The sequence below is a fragment of the Buteo buteo genome, chromosome 2 (assembly GCF_964188355.1).
Source record: "Buteo buteo chromosome 2, bButBut1.hap1.1, whole genome shotgun sequence".
Classification (NCBI taxonomy): Eukaryota; Metazoa; Chordata; class Aves; order Accipitriformes; family Accipitridae; genus Buteo; species Buteo buteo.
In genome coordinates, this window is record NC_134172.1 from 23,995,870 (window position 1) to 24,003,566 (window position 7,697).

Below are 7,697 nucleotides of genomic sequence, written 5' to 3' on the forward strand. Positions count from 1 at the left end.
TGTCTTGAGCTAATTGTAAGAAGCTTACATAATAGTAGCAGCAAATTGTATAATTGGCTAATTCTGATACTTGTTGGTATGTATTTCTGACAAGCTGAGTGCTTGCAGACCCCACTGAAGTCAGCCGGCATCAGGGGTGTTTGGCAGAGAAAAAAAACCCTTTGCATAGATGTTGGCTTGGATATCAGTAGTACCAAATCTGCCACAGCCTCATTCACCTGTTACAGATACTATGTTGGAGGGTGACATCTTCCACCTTCAGGCTCAACTCTGAATTTTGAGGAGCATATGGGATGAAGAGACAGAAAAGGAAAATAGTTTTCTTTGGTGTAAATTAGTGATGTGAAGGCTGGGGAAGTACACATACAGAGGATCGATCCAGCCTGCATCTCTTGCATGTCTAGGATATCTGTCTCACCACAATTCTCAAAGGTTGGGGTTTTTTTTTGTTTCATGAAGGTGAATGATACGCAGTTCAAAACCACTCACTTCTCAAGCTGATGTAGTTTGTCATTAAATATTTTTTAAACAAAAGCTCTATTTCTGATCCTGAAATTCAAGTGTTTATCTGCATCTGTTTGTATTTTTAAATCCCTCTTTAAGAAGAAGAAACTTGCCCAGATACTTAACCGCTTAAAACCAACTTTAAAAGAAGGGTTCAATGTTTGAAGCCCCCCAAAAGAAGGGTCAATGTTTGAAGCCCTTAATATTTATTTAAGCAAAAGTCACAAAGTTATTTTAAATTAATGTATCTATAAAACTATTATCTCTGGATTTTTTACACAGAGTTTATAAATTTTTTTAGTTTATAAACACACTAATTTTGGAATAATGAAAGTCAGAGAAGAGAAGAAAACAACCTATGAGGCAATAACATCTACAGTGATAGATATTTTTTTTTCCATTCATAATGCCTGGAGTATTTGTAATACACAATATCCTGCATACTGTTCTTGTTTTGCTTTTCCCACAAGCATGCCAGACTCGGGACAAGCTTCTGTGAAGAAATATTGAACTCTACTTGTTTTTAAAAATGCCACTCAGTGGAGAATGCAAAATCCCCTTCCATTGTGGACCTTCTTTTTTGTCCGAGATATTCTACCTTCTATTTGCAGTCACTTTTTCTTTCCTTTCTAAATTGTCTAACATAGAACAAAACTATGCCAAAGTGAAACTATTGATTAAGAAAAGAATTTGCTATTCACATCAGTGTTTAGTATATTTTTGGAAATAAAGGTGAGCAGAACAGCTACCAGTATTCCAAATGAGCAACATCTGCAGTGCATCTAGCAACTGGCTTTTCAAATATTCCCATGTGTGCTTGACTTGTTCCTGCACCATCTCTAGTAACTATTCCTGCTAGTTATATGTGTCACCAGAATGGATGTGGAGGATAAATTGTGTTTAAAAATGTGGAAACACTGTGGAAAAGCTAGGACAGAGAATGGAGATCTCCTTGCTTACGCTTGAAACAAATCCACCAGTCCCAACATGACATGACAGCTATGAAAGCATTGGCCTGACAGTCCATCATCAAGAAACTAAAGACTATACTGTGCCTCAGATTTTGCCATTCTTCATGCTTGAGTGCTGATCTGTGTCTCCTGAACATCCAGTTACACAAGAATTAATTACACACTATGTTAAATTCATCTGACAGACATTCTGATTAGATATTTGCCAGATATTTAGCTGTCCTCACTGTTGAAAGTCCATGTCTCATTTGCAGTCCAAATTTGTTTAACTTCAGCAGACAATTGCTACATCTTCTCACACTTCTCCTTTGGATGGGGAGTTTGTTATCAATATGTTATATTAATATTTTATATATGTTAATATTATAGTAATGCTTATGTTTCCTATGGGATTATTGATAAAAACATCAAATAACATGGCAGCAAAAGTGGATTCCTCCTAGAAATACACCTGCCTAGTGATGACACTCTATTGCTAATGTTCTCCTGCTTCCAAATTATATTTTGCCACATATTGTCTATTTAGTTGGTAATCCACTCAGTGTGGGCCATGCTGATTCTGATTGAAGCTAGTTTGCAATCAAAGTAACCTACAATATCAAATGTTTTAAAGAAGTCTGCCTTCTGTCAGTGCTGCAGCTTTTATCAAGTAAATTTATAGTCTCATTTTTAAGATATAGGGAGACAAGAACAGATTTCCCATCAATGCATCTTGACTGGCAAAAAAAATCTGTTACCTCCACTGCTCTATTAACACACTAATAAGCTCTTTAGCAGCAAGCTTAGAAGCCAGTGCTATTAGCCTTGCAGAACACAGGGTTACTTGAGAAACTACAGGACTTATTCCAGATGGAAGTGTTTCATGGCAACCTCCCTTTAAGCGACCAATTTAATCCTAACGGTTAATGCAGGATCTTTTCTTGACCTACTGAGGTGACATCCCGCAAGGAAGGGACAAATCATTAACGTTTTACCCACAGTGAGAAAAAGTGTATCACTCCCAGTGATGGTTTTAGTCAATCCCAATGACAAAGCCAACCCTGTTTCCTTTTCTGGTAGAAGACAGGTTCCTGTGCCCAAATCAGTCCTCTTTGGGCCCTGGGTTTGTGTGTCTGTTTTCAGCTTTAAAGAAATGCATTTAGATGGGAAATGCATTGTTCTGAAACCAATGCTGAGTGCGTTCTGAGGAGCATAATTCAGGGAAGTGATGTGCTGTGCAGATACAGCAGGAAAAGTATGTGAGCATCTGTGCCACAAAAAGTTTAATTCTGGACTTGTTAGTCAATTGTGGAAGAGAATTCCTGTTTGGAGGCACTAATTTTAATGGTAATGGTCAGCTACAAAAAACTCAGGAGCACTGAAGCCCATATTGCATCCCTTTGCCATCACAAAGTCAGAGGTGCTACCAAAACCTCCCTTCTTCTCTCCAGATGGACAGCAATAGGGGGTGGGAAGGGGGAGAGGTATTGTGTCTTTGTGGACGTCTTGGCTGGGGTGGAACAGCAGCAGCTGTGAGCTCTTCAGCTTTTCCCAAAGTCTTCCACAGCTTTCTTAATGAACAGGGAAAGGGAAATTGGAAGCTGGAAGTTGATGAGCATTCTGTCTTACCCCATTTCTGGCTTCCTCATGTTAGAAACACACAAAATATAGTGGGAGATATGATGCCTCTGTATGAAATTTCTGTTGTAAATGTGTTAAGAGTTATAGCTATGCGTGCCGATATAATGAAACTTAAAATGGGTGCAATTGTTCTTAAATAGTTTGGCCTTCACTCCTAAAATGGAAAGCAGCCACAGAATTATTTGCCGTGACAAGAATAAAATAAATTTTGCATGTGGCATAGGTTTGAGGGGAAAGGAGAAGGAGTTTATATATAACCAACCACTAAGGATCCTGATTTGGCAGGGCTTCCATTGGTTTTTCTTTGGGAAATGTTTCTTATCAAGATGGCTATCTGGGCTCTTTGTCATCTTTTCTGTTCCTTAGGGCTTTTCCTTAAAGAAAATGTTTTAAAATTCTAGATATAATCGCAATTTTTATTCTTTACCTTTTCAGACTCAGACGTGCCCTAGGTTCTGTGCTCCCCAACACAGACTGCCAGGCAGCTGGAGGGAAAACTGCTTCTTTATAAATTGAAGGTCTCATTTCATCCCTTCTTTACTCCCTTGCCCAGTCATCCAGATTAATTCTGGATTGAGAACATAATTTAGAGCATTTATTGCTTTCCCTCAGGCCAGAGGACATTTATTTTTTAAAGGAAAATCTTCATAAATAATACTTTGCTTAAATAAGTGTGCTGCAGCAGCTGAATTGTTGTGAGCCTTCTTCACCCAGGTGGCCTGCAAATGAATAGCCTCATGGAAAGGGCTGGGGCATGAAGCCAGGACAGCAGCTGAGGTGTTTTACGCAGGTAATGTTGGTGGGATGGTTTTCTCAGGTGTGACACACAAACAGCCACTTGGCTGCCTGCATATCCAAGGCAGTCCTACTAATCCCTGCTAATCCTACCTAGACACTACTCTGTGTGCCGATATGCCATGGCCATGTGCAGCAGAGCACACCTCGCAGTAAATGAGCTAGCTTCACAGTGCACAGGGGTGCATGGACCACCCCACCTCTGAGACCTCCCTGCCCTGGCAGCTGAACCACCAGCCCACCCCAGCGGTGCTCACCGCCACCAGCAGCACAGCCCTGCCATGCTGCAAGAGCTGCTCCTTCCCCATCACTCCCACTAACAAACATCACACCGATATAAATGACAAATGTGTTGAGGGGAATGAGATTAGATAAGGACCAAGAAAGAGGGAGGAAGCAAAAGAGAAATGCACTGCTTTTGCTGACATGTCATCACTGGAACATCTGCGTTATGTCTGGCTGTGCTAATGATGTCCTCTCTGAAACCCCACTGCGAGACAATTAGGGCTGATAAATCACAAGGGGTTTTTTTTGTTTTAAGATCCCAGGTGCTATGGTGAAAAAAAGGCGGTAAAAAAAAAATGGACACTTTATCTCACCTTAAATCTGCTGAGTGCTGATATAAAAAAACATAACTTTAAAAAGATAGTAGAGTGCCATAAAACACAAAAAGGGCAGGTTTTTTCCACTTTTGTCTGGATTCCAACTCATACTCAAGACATTTTTCATTACTCTCCTTTTTTTTGTGGGGAAAAAAAGAAAAGGAGCCTAGTCTTCCTAGTCTTTAGGAGTTGTGTATATATGTTCTTGACTGATGAACTCTTTTATGCACACATGAGCTTGTTCATCCAATAAAAAGTTATTTTAAAAAATCAAACCATAAATTATAGGATGATTTCATTGCAAAGGTTAGGGGAAAGTCAGAATTGTTTGCTAATGTTTATTCTTTTCCTCTCTAGGACATACTCTATTAAAAGACAGCATGTATTAGGGGCTTTCCCAGTTGTGTTTGTACACACTGTCTCCCACACCCTCAGGCAGCAGTAGGAAGCAGAATACATACTGTTTATAAAGCTAAAGCTAGACAAACTATCTGCAAGAGATAGTCTGATTAGCCTGAGCCTCCACCCTTTTCACATATTCTCTGATAGTTGATCCTGGCATTTCCAATTAGTTTGCTACTGAGATTTGTGCAAGCAAGGGACAGACTGGAGGAGCTGGGTGTCAGCTGCATCACTGCCCTGGGGAGCTGTAGCAGCTCCACTCCTTTTGGAGACCCGGGAGGAACTCACTGAGAAGTTTACAAACACCGAGCAGCAAGCCAATGCACTACAAAGCCACTAATGTTAATGAAAGCTCAGCTTTCTAAGGACTAGTAAATATAGTCTGGAGTCAGTGCCTGGAGTTTGTTAGCACAGAACCTCTCTCTCCAGAGGGTTCAGATAAAAAAACCTTCCAAATCATCAAGTTCTGTTGTTTAAATCAAAATAGGGACAGGCTCCTGTGGGAACCCGCCACTACGGATCTGTTGGTCTTCAGTGGTCAACCACTCCCTGGATTTCCCTAATTAAAAGACACCTATGGTACTTGATTATCTGATGATGGTGTTGATGCTAGTAGAACTAGAGAAAAAATGCTGTGGATGATTTCAGTAACTACAGATGCCATTATTAATAACACACAGAATTGCTGATGTCATACATATGCTTTCACTATGCAAGACATCTTGTTGCTAGCATTGACCTTACACCACTAAGAGAATGGCTTTCTGAGTACATAGTCCTAGAAGTGCAGGGTTTGCTTGGTATTCTTCTACACCTCAGTGAATTTCAGACAGTCTGAGAGCTGCGCTTTACACTGGGCGATATGGGCTATTGAAAGCCTTTGACCCAATCTATGTATTTGTAACAGCTTATCTCCCCTCTAAATGGAGGGAGCCATGTCCCGTGAGATGGAAACACCCATTGCTCTGGCTGGTGCTAATGCAGATGAGAGAGAACAAACATTTTCTTTACTATTGATGAATCCACGCATGTGCAGAGCTGGACATGAATTTTAATAAGACTGTGATTATTTCCCACTGTACTGAAGCAGACTTGAAAGAAATTACATGGGATGTTTCAGTGGAAAAGCTTTTGACATCTGGTTCTGCTCACGCAAATCATTTGCTACCACAGTAACTCCTGGAGGTTGAAATGGCCTAACCTCAACATAGGAAAGGGATGGAGGAAGAAGGGTCTTTGACTCCCAAAAGATACTATGGCTGGGAAGAGTTGGCTAAGGGTCCTTCTGGCCATCTACCACCCCTGAAGCGGGATTCTCAAATGCTTCTTGTGCAGGGGCTGAGGCCTAGGTATGAGTGAGACAGTTGCCCAGGAGAGATGGAAAATCGAGAGTAAAGTGCAGCTCTAGAGAAGATGTTTTCCAGCAGTCATGCCTGTTACACCACCCTGCAGCTGCTTGTCTTTTTTAACAGTCAGAACATGACTGCAAATAAAAAAAAGAACAATATGGGCAAGCAGGAAAAAAATAAGTGCTTAGGAAGGAAGTGACTGGTGGATGGACTGTCAGAAAGTACCTTATCACCATCTCCGCATTTGCGGTCATTCTTGTTTAGTTGAGAGGGAGAACTCAGAAATCAACTACCTTGCATCTGCCCAAAACCAAGAACTTAGATGAGCACCAGACATATATTATAACCTGTAATTCTGTGATTGATGACTAGAGAATTCTCTCTGAGGCAGTGCTGCTTCCAGCTTGCATGCCCTCAGAGAAGACTGCTGGTGAGGGCTGGGGATGAGGGGCACCCGACCAGGCTGGCTAGACCCAGCATCACTAGTTCTCAGCTGGGTTCCCATATCCATCTGTCCAGTACCATAAAGTACTCAGTTACTTCTTCTGCAAGAATCAAATCCAAGATATTGGTATCCAGTGCAAAAATCCTGTCCAACTCATCTAAATACAGACAACAGTGGGGGCATCACTGGAAATATGGGTTTATCATCTTAGTACCCTTTGATTTAATTCAACACTGCATGGCATTCCTGTAACTGGCTGGCTGTTCCCTTAGCAATTTGATCCAACACTTCCATGGGTCTGTGTGCAAAGACTGGTATTTTCTCTTTTTTTTTTTTTCCCTATGGAGCTGGGACATCCAGAATGGCCCAGTTCAGATCTGCCTGGACTTGTGCAAAGCATTTGATACTGTCCTACACAACATCCTTGTCTCTAAAATGGAAAGATGTGGATTTGGCAGGTGGACCATTCAGTGGATAACGAATTCGCTGGATGGTTGCACCCAAAGAGTTGCACTCAAATAGTTGCAGTCAACAGCTCAATGTCTGGGTGGAGACCAGTGACAAGTGATGTCCCTCAGGGGTGCATATTGAGACCAGTATTATTTATCATATTTGTTGAGGACATGGACAGTGGGATTGAGTGCACACTCAGCAAGTTTGCTGATGACACCAAGCTGAGTGGTGCAGTTGATACTCTAGAGGGATGGGATGCCATCCAGAGACCTTGACAGGCTTGAGAGGTGGGCCCATGTGAACCTCATGAAGTTCAACGAGGCCAGGTGTAAGCTCCTGCACTTGAGTCAGGGTAATCCCAAACACAGATACAGGCTGGGTGATGAGTGGATTGAGAGCAGCCCTTTGGAGGAGGACTTGGGGTTACTGGTGGATGAAAAACTGAGTACAAGCCAGCCATGTGTGCTAGCAACCCAGAAAGCCAATTGCATCCTGAGCTGCATCAAAAGAAGCATGGCCGGCAGGTCAAGAGAGGTGATTCTCCCCCTCTACTGCA